The sequence below is a fragment of the Euprymna scolopes genome, chromosome 29 (genome assembly GCF_053919585.1).
Source record: "Euprymna scolopes isolate OS-2025 chromosome 29, ASM5391958v1, whole genome shotgun sequence".
NCBI lineage: Eukaryota > Metazoa > Mollusca > Cephalopoda > Sepiida > Sepiolidae > Euprymna > Euprymna scolopes.
This window is the reverse complement of record NC_136510.1, coordinates 73,366,110-73,382,162: the sequence shown is the minus strand read 5'-3', so window position 1 is coordinate 73,382,162 and position 16,053 is coordinate 73,366,110. Positions and strand designations below refer to the sequence as shown.

General features: G+C 33.9%; 1 protein-coding gene across 2 annotated transcripts in view; it reads right to left on the bottom strand.

Annotated features, from left to right (window-relative positions):
- Positions 1-16,053, bottom strand: part of LOC145252713 (protein FAM149B1-like) — a 347,344-nt gene that overhangs the window by 88,123 nt on the left and 243,168 nt on the right. The gene's annotated exons all lie outside the window — the stretch shown is intronic.

Genomic DNA, 16,053 nt, shown 5'->3' with positions numbered 1-16,053 from the left:
TAAAATAGTAGGATATCACGTAACGGGGAAAAGCATGCATAAATATGGGTGGGTATATGTCATGCACACACACACACACACACACACACGGTCTAATGTACGGCGTGAAAAGAAACTGGAATTCCAATAATTATAAGAGCAACGTAACTCATGAAAAAGAATTTCAAAAACTACCTGGCAAATATACCCGGTGAACCAAGTGCAAGAGATTAAAACAATTGCACTTAAAGGGGACGGTCAGAATTTTAAAAAGATATCTCGGTTGGAATAGCGACGGAATGTTTTTGCATCCAGTAGGATGCTCCACCCCCAGCTTAAACAAACTGATAAGAAAATTGAAAAATATAATCATTTACAAACAGACTGTTTCACAGTATCACAGCTCTTCAGTGCAGCTAGATTACCACCTATCCCAAGCCAGGAATTGAACCTAGAACCATCTAGTGGATAACTGGCAGTTCTATTCACTCAGTTATGGACTCGGCACTTGTAAATGATATATACACTGTCTTTTATATAAAGATTAACCACCACTTTTAAAGTGCCCTATTTATTTATTTACAAAGAGCTTTGCATTATGCTAATAAGCAGCAGGCGATATCATTGAATGACAGTGATGTAGCCGAGAAAGATGTGTGTATATATGTATAGATATAAATAAAGCAGTAGATGTGTGTGTGTGTGTGTGTGTGTGTGTGTGTGTGTGTGTGTGTGTGTGTGCCTTTAAATATTTAACTAATAAAGACTTAGACTACTGGTCACATAACACTGAAATTAACAGGAAATAGTAATAACTCGCGGGACCTGTGAAAATTCCACAAGGGACTCATTCATATGTAATATATTGATGTTGGCATTCTGTAGATGTTCCGTGTAAATGGATATGCCCTGATATTATTGTACCTATTTACAATGCCTCCCCACGGGACAGAGTTAGACACTAGGGTCGTTTTTTAATGTGGAGAAAAAATACAAAAATAAAAAAATTGTCTCAGTCGCGAAGGACTGTTCCTCTACCAAAAGAGAACAAGAAATGGAAGTGCAGCATCTGAAGAACAGATACTACACTTTGATCTTGTTTATATAGTTTATTTCCATAATGAAAAAACTTTTACAATTAAATAATGACAAATTCAAAAAATAAAAGCAAAAAATTAACATTTGTAAACAAACTTAGGCACAAGGCCATACAAGAAGTGGGATGGGGAGTGTTGCAGGGTCTTTGTTGCTAAAGTGAAAATGGAGTCTTTGGCGACTTTACTCTTGACTGGCAACATTTACCACAATACCTCATTCACTCTGTGGACTCTAAACTAACTAATGAAAACCCCAGCGTTTTTAAAAAGAATATATTAACAATTTCTGTGTGTGTGTGTGTGTGTAAATTTTTTTTTTTTTTTTTTTTTTTACTTTGATCTTGGCCAAAAGGCCAGGGTATTGTAGCTTTTTTTGTTAAAACTGCAAAAGTATTTATCTAAGCTAGCAGGGACGCTAAATATGATACGGCTCCATTTGATTGGTCAGCTCCTATCACCAGGGCCTATAAGTAGAACCTTACAATTTTCTTAATCATACCCTCATATCATATAAAAAAATATTCCAACATTTAATGAAAAAAAAAGTGATTCATTGGGCCACTCGTTCTTTCAGAAGAAAGTTAGTTTCCAAAGCCAATTAAATATAAAAATGATAACAAAATTAACAAATTTGCTTCTTTCTCACTTTTTCCTTTCGATTATGGGTTAATAGTATTACTGCATGTAGTCATATTTCCTTCTGTTTATAATGGTCTATTCTAGTTGTTGTAATCGTTCAGTTCTTTAACGGGTGAAATAGAAAGACAGAACGTACAGAATAATAACAAGGGAGCGGGGAGCAAACAACATACATTGAGAGAGTTTTAAAAGTATAGAAAGTTATTAAGAGATGGAACACTTAATGAGTTATTTATAAATTATGGCTCATTAGGACAATTAAAATGACAACTTTTTAAAAACATATCCCAATCCTAAAATTGAGGATTTTTTTTACCATGCATTTTGTGTGATTAAAATGTATAAGAAAACCTTGAGGAACAAACGTTGATTAAATAGGAATAAAGTGTAGTATCTGTTCTGATACTACACTTCACTTTTTCTGTCCTCGGTCATTAGAGGAGAAATCCCTCTAGACTGAGACAATTTCTTTTCCTATCCTTTTTGAGGAGCTGGATTTTCTCCACATTAAAAACCGACCTCATGTCTAACTCTGCCCCCGTGCGAAGGCAAGTAAATAGGAACTACACTTTACTATAACATTATATATATATATATATATATATATATATATATATATATATATATATATATATACTAGCAGGACCTGTGGAAATTGTGCAGAATGAGAAATGTATTTAACCAACAAATATTTTTGATAAAGCTGATATTTTTCTGGATAGCGCAAAAAATTAGTCTTTTTGTCAGAAAAACCAATAACACACAGCAAATATGAGTTTATAAACATTTCCAAGAAATTAGTGTTCATTAAGTTTTAAATATAGAACTGATCCTAATGAGATAAATAATAAGTACTCATAAATAATCAAAAAGTAATATTGTGCTACATAGTTCAACACAAATAATTAAAATCAATTGTAAGAGAAAATCTTTAATTTACTCCTTCAGTCGAACACCTCTTGGCAGACAAGTTCTTTTTTTCCCCTGTTACTTTCGAATGTTCCTTTTTTTAGGTAAGATTTCGCTGACTTCTTTCTTTGGTGAAGAACTGCTGTACATTGAAATTACTGCGAGTTTCTTTCTCGTGCTATTGCAACAGTAATCGTATTAGTTATTATGATTTTTGAAAACGAGGCTACATCCAAGAGAGGCTACTCTCATATTCTTGTCAAGAATTGCCAGATTGATCTTTTTAAAGCTAAATTTTGCGAATTTAGCTTTTTTTTTTTGGGGGGGGGGGTCTTCAAAAATTGTATTTTGCCTTTTCTAAAGCTTAACATATGGACTAAGGGAATGAACAAGCCTTTTCCTCCATTTTTTTTCTCTATTTCAATACAAGCCTTAATCTACACCTTTCTTTTTGTCTTCTTCCCATATATTAAAAACCATTTCCTTTTTTATTTTTTTCTTCTATTTTTAATAACATGTAATATGACCTCCTGATAATAATTTCTTGTGATGCTGAATACCTGAACGATTTTCATTACGAACTCAGCTTTTGTATAAGCTATATCGCCTGAATAGGTCTTAAGTTACTAGTAACTAGCTAACCAAAATATGCTCATGAATGTGTAGCGATATATTAATGCTTAAGTAAAAACAAAAAGTGTGTGTGTGTGTGTATATATATATATATATATATATATATATATAGATAGATAGCATAAATAATTAAGCATTGCTAAAAATTCAGTTTTGAACAATAAATCAACTAAATACGACTTTTAATGTAACAATGGGACCTTCTTGCCGAACCGAACTCTCAGGTATTTTTGGAATTTTTATGTTCTAAAAAATGTTGCACACACTCGACAAAACAATGAATGGAATTTACATAGACGATGGATATTTATAATGGAAGACATGAACGGCTGAGAAATGCAGGGGAAAAAATCATTAAAACATTCAAATTCTGTGAATTACAACTAGACATAACAACGCACATAAAAAGAAATAAATTTTCTAGACCTACATTATACCTAAACTACAAAACCTACCAACCATATAAAAAGAATAAACCACTGCATATAAACACAAATTCTACCCACCCTCTAAAAGATGTTGCTTAGCTAAAAGCAATGGATGAATGAAGAGAAAGAATGAGGAAAAGATAAATCAATTTCTTTCTTTTTTATCAGTGAATAATGAACCTCCCCCCGCCAAAAGACAAAAAACAAACTATTATTAAATTAGGACGGTGATTTGAGTGTTAGTATTAGGACTTTTGACTGTGAGAGTAAAAATACCTCTGCTTTTCCTTATTGAACTAATAAAAATAAAATATTCATCGAGATTGAATTTCAATTTCAATTACCCATTTTTGTTATATCTAAACCGATTTATTATTTGATGTTCAATTTATTTCAATAGATTTATTTAAATTTAATGTATTTGCTGAAATTTTATTTGATTTGGGGTTTATTTCTCCCCCAAATTTTAATTATCTCCCCTTTCATGTCACTCGTTTATATTAAAGACAAAAATATTTCACATGTACACAACGGTGCAAAAATACATAAAACGGTGTTAGGATGCATAATATGGACACAAACTTCCAAATGAAATGTCAGATATTTCTGATTTTCTCGAAATTAGATCTATTGTTATTGATACTAATTAAACTAGATTTTCTGAATTTCAATATTTTTTAAAGCTCAAAATGTTAGACATATTCTAAAGTTAAAATCACTTAAATTGGATCAAAATTGGAATAAATATTCTAGACATAAGATTTAGTAACATATGTATATTAAGTTTAATAGTCGTATGGTGACATAAAACTAGCGTAAAACAGTTGTTTGGGGGATTCATTTTAATCTTTGTGGGATGGGTATTCTTCTTGTTTAGTGTAAGCAATTTTCATCATAACCAAACTTCAGGTTTTTTTAAGTATTTCAAAGGGTTGCTAGGAGCCATAATATGGGTACAAGCTCCCATTAAAAAATATCTAAAAATGTATGATTTCTATGAAATTCCAGCCACAGTTAGCGATACAAAATTAATTAAGATTATCTGAATCTTAACTTCTTTTTAAAACCCTTTCACCTTATGAAAAAGATTTAAAAAAAACTACCTGGCAAATATGCCTGGTAAACCAAGTGCAAGAGAGATTCAAACAATTGCCCTTAAACAGATGGTTAGAATGTTAAAATAATCTCTCAGCTATAATATATGAGATAGTATGTGAATGTTTGGCATCCAGTAGAATACCCCATCCCTAGCTAAAACAAACTGATATAAAAAAAAGAAACAACTGCCCTTTATATAATAGACATCAATGTTCATAAGGCCAAGCTGTTTGAGTAGATTCTGCAACTTTACAGCTGGCGCATCCTCAGACTTCATGTTACAAATCCGTTTAATCATTATTCTGTCATTGCAATCATTGGAGATCTGCTTTAGTCAGAAGCCAGGTCTCATTTTCATGGAGCGTTGTACTGTGAGGATAGGAGCTATAAACATGGCCACAAGTCTTGTACATGAGGTGAGTAGTGGCTGCAGTTTGGAATTATGTTTTAGTAGCCATTTGGTTTTTGGTAAAGAGAAAGAGAGAAGGGAAAGTTCTTTGTTATCGTCGTAGCTAGATGAGATTTTTTGTTGTTTTTTTTTTCTAAAATCAACAATTATCTGATAGATTTTGAGCAATATTGGAATAGATATTCTTAAAGTAAAGTTTAGTCGCATACATATCTTAATTTTAGTAGTTGAAACATGTCTGTTTGGTGAGTTAATTACACAACTATAACATGTCATATCTGCTGCATAGAGTTTTAAAGCAGCTGTGGACAAGTTTACAAAACACAGGGATTCCATATGTGAGAGAATCTACACATATGTCCAACCTGTATTCCTGTATGACTGCAATATATGATTTTGGTTGCAGTGCATTGATGGAGAAAACTACCGGTCTCACTGTTAAGGCTTCTATGAGAAATTGCGCCGAATGACGTCTCAAATAGTATGGCTATCTCACTTGCTGCCAGTCCTCCAAAACAGCCCAAATTGTATTTCATATCAATGTCGCTGGCTACAACCATGCAGTAGGCTGCTTAAGATGTAAAAGAGATCATTTGATGATGACCTGATCTTAGTAGAAACATGAGAAGTGAAAAGTCATTTACAAAAACGTGTAACAAAATGAAAATAATACCTAAATATATTTGGTTTGCATGCACAAATAAAATAAAATACATCTGGTTAGTATAGGCAGTAAAAATATCCCATAATTGTTATAGCTTATGGGTACATGTTCCTATAGTTTTTTTTTTATAGGAAATAAGCAGCTAGTCAATTAGACAGTTTATAGTTGTATATAAAGTACTTGTTAAAGTTAAGAGAGCATTCAAAACGTCTTGGAATTTTAATTGAAGACATATCTTACATCAAAAGATTAGTCTTCATAGCATTTACAACACAAGAATTTTTATTGGTTTACACACAACTGGCCGTCGGCAAAAATGTGGCACCTGTCCTACCTTCCATCAGGAGGAAGAAAAATCCTTTATGACTAAGGAAATTTTTTATTTTTGTTCCATTCAGAGTATCTCGTTGGGGCAATGGGATGAGGGGAGAACATCTCTCATTAGATTGTGGAGTCAATTCTGTCAAAACAGAACCCCCAGATGTCTTAAGGCGAATCTGGCTCTTATACAGGTGCAGGATTGCATTAAGGATTGAGGTACTTTCTAAAACGGTAGAATGATCCAATAATTTTTCCAGCAACCTCAGTAACAGATTTGATGGAAGTTTTCCACTTCGGATCTGGAGTGAAAGTCAGTCCCAGAAGCTTATCAAAGAATGAGACTTCCTTGAGGAGAGGATCATTCATTTCGACAGGGGAGAGGTGAGGATCTGAGCATTTATAGTAGAGAGAAGCTTGGGTCAGAAGAGAGAGTCAGAAAGGTCATGATTGTCAATGCTCTTTGAAGTGCTGTGGAATGATAAAATTGTCACACTAAAAAAAAAAAAAGTGACATGATTCCATTTCCGTTTGATGAAAACCGGTTTTCTTTTTGTTGCAGACCATCTACTAGTTGGCCAGTTATGTACAAAGAGCGATAGGAGCCTTCTATCATGTCTGAAAGTGATACAATGTTCAACAAGCGAGATCAGAGATGCACCGCTGTACAACTCATGCTCTCTACTGATCCAAGTTATGACAACAGGACCATTGCCAGCACCCTCAAAATGCATTGCTGGATTGCCACGAATAACAGGGACGAGCCCAAGATGATTTAAACAAAGTTTTTGGCCACAGTTATGGTCTTTGATGTGGTTTTAAATGAGGTCCACATCATGTCACCTCACATCTTTGACGTCGGCTTGAAAGTCAACACCAAAGGCACCAGGATGTACTGAAGAATGCGGTGATCCTCTAGTGTAATCAGGCAGCTGCTGGCAGACCCTGGGTACGGCAGCAGGATTCGGTGCCTGCCCACAAGTCCAAAGAGACCTAAGCTTGGCTTCAGAAGAAGTGCTACGACTTTGTACCTTTCTCTCACTGCCCCTCCCTAACCTGAACTCACAGGACTACTACGTTTACTCATACATCAAGAACATCACCAACATGACCTCCCACAACACCAAAGCTAGCCTGATTGCCAGTATTCACCGAGTTCCTCCCGGCATTTGTGGAAAAGGCATGCTCCTAGTTTCGGACTCGTATCGAGGCAGTGTTTGAGGCTGAAGATGGCTACATTGAATAGATATTAGCTTTACTACATAATTAAGTTACCCGAATTGATTTTTTTCAATAAAAGTTTAAAAATAAAGTTGTAGTGTAGTTTTCTTTAGGGCGCACTTTTATCGTTCCACCCTGTAGTTCTATCGTCTGTGTAGATGTCAAGCAACGATCTCAGATTTAGATGATCGTTTATGAAGATCAGAGAAAGAGTTGAACTCAAAATGGATCCTTGAGACACACTGACATGTTCTTCGGACTTCTATCCATCAATTACTTTCATAGATCTATTAGAGAGAAACGGTTTGATGGTTGAGAGGACATTTCCAGATATTCCGTAGCTAACAAGCCTGTGGAGCAGACTCTTGCGCTAGATTCTAGCAAAGAAGTCTTCGTTGATAGACTCCCTGATCCTGTGTGATATCCCAGTCAGCACATCTGTTGTAGATCTTGCTAAAAACAACTTGGATCATGTGCTAGTGATGATTAGTAAAAATAAAATATCAATCTTGGTAAATAGAAATAGACGAAATTTTTTAGCTTGTTAAAAACAGGTAAAAGTTATGGTCAGTAATATCTATCAGAACAGATACTACACTTTGCTCCAGTTAAAAATAACTCCTATTTCAATTAAGAAAGTCAAAATTAAAATATATGCTTATATGGGGGAAGGAGACAGAAAGTAATTCTTCGATAAGACGAAAGGCATTTACTTCTATTCCCATGGCAAAATGCCATTAATTATAAACAATATATATATATAATATATACAAGTAATAAGTAAAAAACATTAATATATATATATATATATATATATATATATATATATATATACACACACACACACACATATATATATATATATATATATATATATATATATGAGAGAGAGATACGTTAATATATATTAATAATTAGTAATAAATAGTGATATTAATAATGAGAAATAAAAATAGGTTTAAGGCTCCTAAAATTTGTACTAGAATTGTCCGCAAGGATCCGTAGCACAGTGGTCATCATACTTGGAAAAATCAATTAAAAAAAGTAATATTCTCCTGAAGGTTGAAGGTTCAATCTTCAGTGTGGGCAACTGAAAAATACAATTGTGAATTACTTGCTCGAAATTCCGTCCAAATTCCTGAGTTCAACAGAAACATTCCTGAGTTCAACAAGATACACCTGAAGAAGGTCAGAGGATGTATCAACCAAAACGTTGTGAAAATCACACTCAAGATGAAAACAATAGTCCGATGAATCCAAATAATATGAATACTATTAACGGATAATATTGTAAATAGTAAATAATAAATTCCCAACAAATAAAAAAGCAGATAATATGAACGGAAATTGAAACAAAGTCTTTGAGATCATCAGTCTTAGGTTCTACTAACTTAGCCTTTTCAACTTTCTTATAAATAAAGCTTAAAACATTATCATAAACTAATAACCTTATTATAGCATGGCAGTATGATGTACATTTTCAAAACATAAATTCAAATATAATCAGTAATAAAAGAATATATGAATGAGTACATATTATCAAAGCGTGTTGGAAATTATTTTAATAATCTAAAACAATTTTTGTTTTAACTATGTATTGGCATCAAAAACAATTTAATAGTTGATAGAATTGGGTTCATAATTCTAGTTAAAAAAAACTGAATGTTGACCAAAAAAAATTGAGAATTCACATTCATAGAAGGCTTTAGTTATTTAAGTAGAACTTCGCTTTTTTGAAATCCCGAAAAGCAGAGATCACATCTCTATAAGGGTGGAAATCCTCAAAAATCTAAAAATTACATAACTGATGACGGACATCATTTTTTTTTTTAATTTTTTTTTTTTTTTTTTTTTTTTTTTTTTTACACAGTGATCACCACTTATCAAGGCCCAGAAGCCACTCAGGGATAAGGGTTATTGCAAGTACATCACGTTAGTGAGGAGGATATTGTTGACAATAAAAAAAAAAAAGAAAAAAATTTAAAATTTATTAAAATCTTTAAATTTTATAACAAAATAAAATTAATTTCAGGCCCTTTTCAATTTCTGTAAAGCTATTCATGTTTATGATAGCCCTGTATGCACGTTTGAATTAAAGTTGAACACATATCTGACGAAGGCAAATTTTCCCGAAATATCATACAATATAAACTTCCATCCATCTCACCATACTGATGCAAGTAACAACACAATGCAGTTTTATATTTTATAATATAAAATTTAAAAAAAAGTACACATGCATTGTAATAATAAAGATGATTCTGTATAGCTTATTCTCACTTAATTTGCTTCAGTTCGTGTTTATCCATTACACCTCTGCATTGTACTGACTTCAATAAATTTCTTTTAATATACACACTAGCAATGCTTCAGACAAACGACATTAACCGCTTAAAAAAATTAATACAAAATATCACGATCTAATCCATTATGCTAAATGCCAAAGTTAAATTAAAAGGGACAATGCTTTTTGCCCATCTGTTTTCATTATGTACAAAGAGTCCAGATCATTACCAGTCTCAGACTATAGCAACGTTTTAACAGATTCAGTGTCGCTAGTTACACAGATCCACCAAGGATATTTATTGATAATTACGTTTTACTCAGGCTCCTTTTCCTTTTTGCAATATCACCCCACCTCCCGGTCATTAAGTAGATGTAAATCACCAGTCAACCAGAACTTAAGATACATTATTCAAACAACAACAACATAACTGCTCAACCTTTGCAGACCATAAATTAATAACACTAAGTTGGGACATTATCTGATTGTGGGTTTTAATAAAGCCAGTATCTAATTCATTTGGTACACTCTCAGTTTTTTTTTTCTAATATTTACTCATTATGAACATTGCCAAGAATATATATATATATATATATAAGCGGTACCTGTGGAAATTCCACAGTGTTTTCAATTTTCTACATCGTTCTGTATAATTTATTACCATTCATTCCTATTTGTTATTACCATACAGATTGAGGGGCATTATCCACACTGGTAGACCCCATCTAGTTAGCTGGCTAGCTGCACACGTTGCAGATCCTACTCCATACCGCCAAGTAATTATCATGAGGATCAACTGCAGGGAACTTCCGAGCTCCCCCACTGAGGAGGTAATTTTTGCTGAGGTGGTTGACTACGTCTCTATTTAACAGATTCCAGCAACTTATTCATGATGCACAGGAGACTGATTGGTCTATATTAAGAGGGAGATGATCGATCACCAAACTTTTAAAATACGGGGCATATTGGTAAGGTTTTCCAGGGTGTTTGGCAGCAATTCTCCTTAAAACAATGTTTAAACAGCTTTGTAAGTATGGGAGCTAGTTATGGTCGAAGCTTTTTGAACACTATTATAGAAATGCTGTCAAGATGAGTTGCTTTACTGGAATCAAGGTTTTTGATTAGCTTGGCAACATCACACACAGATATTTGTATGTTGCATAGCATATCTTCAGATACAGGAGGAAATACGGGTGGGGGGTTCACTGCTCTGATCGCATATGATAGAATTAGCTGCAAAGTTTTTGGCAAAGAATTTTTCTTTGTCTGATGCAAATAGATTACCTCAGGTCCATTGATGATGGTTGGGATAGAGCACACACTTCTATCCAGGACTCTGTTATTTGCCAAAATTAGTGGGAACCAAGCTGCTGCTTAGCTACTTTGAACTTGATGGACTGAGCACATAATTCTCTTGCACTCTTTATTACTCTTTTACAGTGGTTGCTGGCAGTCCTAGAAGGCGGCTTTAGTCTCAGTACATCTATTATGTTGGAAGCAATGGAAATAGGGATTTCTGTGCGCAATGGCTGCAGCACATTCTGGAGAGAACCATAGCTGGCTATTAGGTTTTTATTGGAATTTTTTGGAGGGTATGAAGCAGTGTATACCTACAATTAACCATTCCATCAGGTTTGATACTATGGAGGACACATTCTTTTTAAACATGCAACGTAGAGGTATTGTGTTTATCTTAACGGAAGCAACTGGGTGGTTGAAAGATCCCAGTGGGGACAGAACAAAAGATGAACATAGCTCAGGGCAAATTGTGAGAAAAAGGTCTAGGAGACTTGCATACTAATCATCAGTGTCGGGCACACGAGTGAGTACGCGAACAATCTGAGTTGCCTGGGTTCTAATAAACAATTTCAAAGTTGATTCATACTTTTGAAGCTTATCGTGGAATTAAACAAAGAAAGTTTGAAATGCAGCCAACTGTTTGAAAACAATGAGATCAAAAGGAAACGCTCTTTTCATGGTGCAGGTTGAATGCATAATTGCATTGAACTGGTGCAAATTTGGATAACAAAATGCATGACAAATTCATGATTGCGAAACAGTCTATCGATTTCTTTTCATTTTTTATGTCAACAAACATCACACAAATGGACAACAGACTAGAAGACCATGTAACGGCATTAATCTACTGTTAGTCATTATATTTATTTTGATACTAATATTTACTAAGGATTTTATTTTCATGTTGGTTGAATTTTGTAAAAAAGTTCAAGTTAATCAAGTTAGGGCTAGGGTAAGTTGGGTTAGGGCTAAAGTGAATCAAATTAGAGTTAGGTTATTGTAAGTCAAGTTAGGATTAGGGTGAGTCGTGTTAGGGTTAGTGTGAGTATGGTTAAGGTGAGTTGGGTTTGGGTTTGGGTGAGGGTGAGTTAGGTTAGATTTAAAGTGAGTCTGATTAGGGTTAAAATGAGTGGGATTATTGTGAGTGAAGTTAGGGTTAGAGTGAGTCAGATTAGGGGAAGTCACATTAGGATGAGTCATATTTGGGTTAGGTCGAATTGGGTTAGGGTTAGAGCGAATCAGATTCCGGGTTAAGGTGAGTTGTGGTTGGGTTAGGGTGATATGGTTAGGATGAGTTGGGTTAGGGTGATACTGGTTAGGGTGATGAAATAGTTTTCAATTTTTTTACTGGTTCGCTATTCTTTTTCCCATATCTAAGTTGCTATGGACTTTTGAAACTTCTTATTTCATTACACACGAAAGTGAAAAATGCAGGCAACGACATCTTTATGACACTAATTCAGAAAGTTTTCCAAAATGTCAGTTTCTTCCAACTATTGTCTGTGTGTGCACATTTCCCTACCAAATTACTCTGTCAATTTTCAGTCTACAGACTCGAGATTTGACATAAGGGGTATTGAGATTTGGGAATCAGTTTTCAGCCAAAGATTTTGCTGTCAAGGGGTCAAAGTTCAATGATTTGATCTTTGAAAACTCTACCAAACTCTTCCACCAATTTTGAGTCTAAACACTTTAAATTTTAGATGTATATTCCTTGGATATGGATCAAACTTTTTAACTTGATTTGATCCCAAAACAATAAATGTTAAGGGGTCAAAATTGGGGTCAAAGTTAAAAAAAAAATTGACCTCTCAGCCAATTTTTAGTCTAAACATTTGAAATTTTACATAAAGTGTATTCAGACATAGGGCAAACTTTTTAATCGGTTTTTGGCCGAAAATTTGGCTACCAAGGGGTCAAAGTTCAAAAGATTTTACCTTTGCAGTGTCTAGCAAACTACTCAGCAAATTTTGGGCCTAAGCATTTGAAATTTTACATAAAGGGTATTCAAATATGCAGCAAGCTTTTTAATCAGTTTTTGGGCGAAAATTTGGTTGCCAAGAGGTCAAAGTTGAAAGATCTTTGCAGATTCTACCAAACTCCTCTGCCAATTTTGGGTCTAAACACTTGAAATTTTAGATGTAGGTTGCTTGGACATGAGTCAAACTTTTTATTATATATGCACATAAAGTTATGAACAGTACATAGGGGCCGAGCAAAGCTGAACTGAACTGCTAGTATATCTATAAAAGTGAAAATATATGTGTGTGTGTGTGTGTGTGTGTGATGACACTTCTCAACCTATATACTTAAATTTTTTATCTACAGACTTGAAATTTGGTATGAAGGCGCATGCGCAGCCATGAAATATGACAGCTTTTATGTTAAGAATAAGTAGGTTTGAAAACACTTTTTAAAGATCGTGTCAAGTTTGTCTAATATTTATCGTACTTGATTCACTGTCTTTAGGTTTTGGTTTCAATCTCAGCTCAAGTATTTTTTTTTTTTTTGCTTACAAGAAGTGAACTGTTTAGAAAAAAAACATAATACTCGCATGCACATCTCAGTTTCTGTATTAATTAAAATATAATATTATGCATACAACTGGGCAATACCGGGCGGCCTGCTAGTTGTATATAATTCTGGTTATTATTATTCTTTTTAATTATCCGTTTCCATATTGTTTCCATTCCTATATTCAACCTACTTAAGGTCATTCTCCTTAGCATATGCGCTGATTCTTCGAGTTTCCTGATCTACCAGTTTTTTGGACCTCATTCAATGGGGGTTGGTGAACAACATTTCTTTATTAAAATATTAACATGCAATTTGGCAATCATTCAGTATAGTTAACAGCTGAGAAATAAAAAACAAAAACAAAATATACAATCCAAAAACAAACGCAATCATCAGCTACAGCACATCCCTAAAGACTAACCCTTCTTCACTATGGTAGGAGCATTGGCAATTTGATAGTGTCAGAGTTATGTCTAAAATGACTCTGGTGAAATCCAGGAATTGTGATTTCTTATCCTCTGACCGCCTCTGCATCTGCAGGTGGTAAGACAAGACATGTGAAGCACTGTTGTAGAATAAGCTGATTTATCCATTTCAAGAATAAATGGAATTACTCAGACACAACAAATACAATTACATCTAAACATCATGGCAGTGATTCGGGCAGTTATGATCCCAGAATCATGACGTTTACTTATGTAACATACTTTTAATTCACTTTTTGTTAATTATAAAACTGTTTTTGTCTTGATTATTACCGGCCTACAAGGTCACTAAAGAAACGAAATTGCAAATAAATTCAGCAAAAGTGGCAACGTTGCTTCTCCACCATTTCTTTCACATTTTTCTTTCTATCCTTTCCCCTCTCCCAATGACTCCAGTGAAAATCCAGGAGGAGTTGAAATTAAGATCTGTTATCATCTGTCTGATCAACTGTGTCTCTGCAGGTGTCAATAAAAGACATGTCAGTCACGAAACTGCAAGAGAAGAAAGTCAACGTTCGTAGCTTTATAACTCTTGCTTCCCTTATTTTGTTCTTTAGTCCTCACATTCCATGGACGATGTTTTTGACAAAGGAGCAAGAATTGCTGCTTTCTGGATTGGAATCTATCCATCAAACAATATCATTGGCAAGTTTTTTTTTTTTTTTTACCTTGAAGTGGTAATTTTTTAACCTCTTACATAAAGTAGTTTCATGCCTTGTCTAGAGCGATTTTCATAAAAAAATAAATTAAACAAAAGTGGCAACGTTGCTTCTACAATATTTTTGTCCCTTCCCCTTTCCTGTTAATACTGGCACATTTTTAAAAAAAATTATTTTTAAATTCAATGATTGTTTTGATGCTGTAGACAAAACATTTTGCATTTGTGCTTAAATATTCCTTTCCAGTCTTTAAGGAACGGACTTCATTTTGCAATAAGCTGCCCCAACAATATCGTTCAAGCAAATTGATTTTTCTTCGTTTTGATTTCACTACGGTCTTATTTAATAAATAAATTTGTATAAAAGTTACCAAAATGTTTTCCTCTTAACACGTTTGTGACTTTTTAATTTTTTTTTTTTTATTTTACTATGAATGATTTGGTCTTTTTTCAGTCATGTATGCCAAATATTGGTCTGTGTTGGGAAAAACAAAATTTTCACTTTCAATCAAATTCATCAATTTTTATATTTAATCCGGATCAATATCATATTTTTGATTAGCCATTTGGTACAGAAGCTTAAAAAACAAAAAAAAAACATTGTTACTTGCTTTAAACTAGAGCTGTGGTCTTATTTAGAAGGAAAATCCTTTTGTTACACTGTTTACCAAACCACATGGTTAAAACCATAAACATACTTATATAGTAGCAGTTTGATTACAATATATGGTGTAATTGGTCTGTAAACATGTGCAAAACTGCATGTTTAGTGTTATGCATTGATACATCCTGCAGACGACATTCTGAGTTAGAATCTATCCATCTAACACTTATTTTTTTTTTTTACCTTGAAGTAATATTTTACTTTTTTAAAGTTATTTAAATCAAGTGGCTTCATGCCTTGTCCGAAGCGATTTTCATAAAAAAAAAGAAAGTTATGGCCTCTTGATTGAATTAGATGACTGAACATTAGACTTTACAAGCATAGGCGGCGCTATCAAAATTTGCATTGCAGTTATGATGTTAATCTGTATGGGCATAGTAGTGGTCAATGATCGGCTAACAACCAGACACAATGTTCCTGATTGACAGACGGTGTGAAGGAGAGTAGGTTCATTTGTTTGTTGGGCATAATGGATTAAAGACGTCCAAGATTTGCAAATGCGTTTTCCCTGTGCGTTTGATGAAAAGGACCAGAGGAACCCCGTTGACAATATCGGCATTTTACTTTTCTTCTTTTCACCTTTCCACACCTTTCTTTACTGAAAAGATCTCATTGAGCAGGCAGCTTTTCTGAAGATGTCCATTGTCTCTCAAGAAAGGAAGGCATTCAATAGATTTTTATAAATAAGGTTACACAGTATGCGTTCTCTTTAGTTTGCATAATGTCCTAACTAATGATACAAAGTGACTTG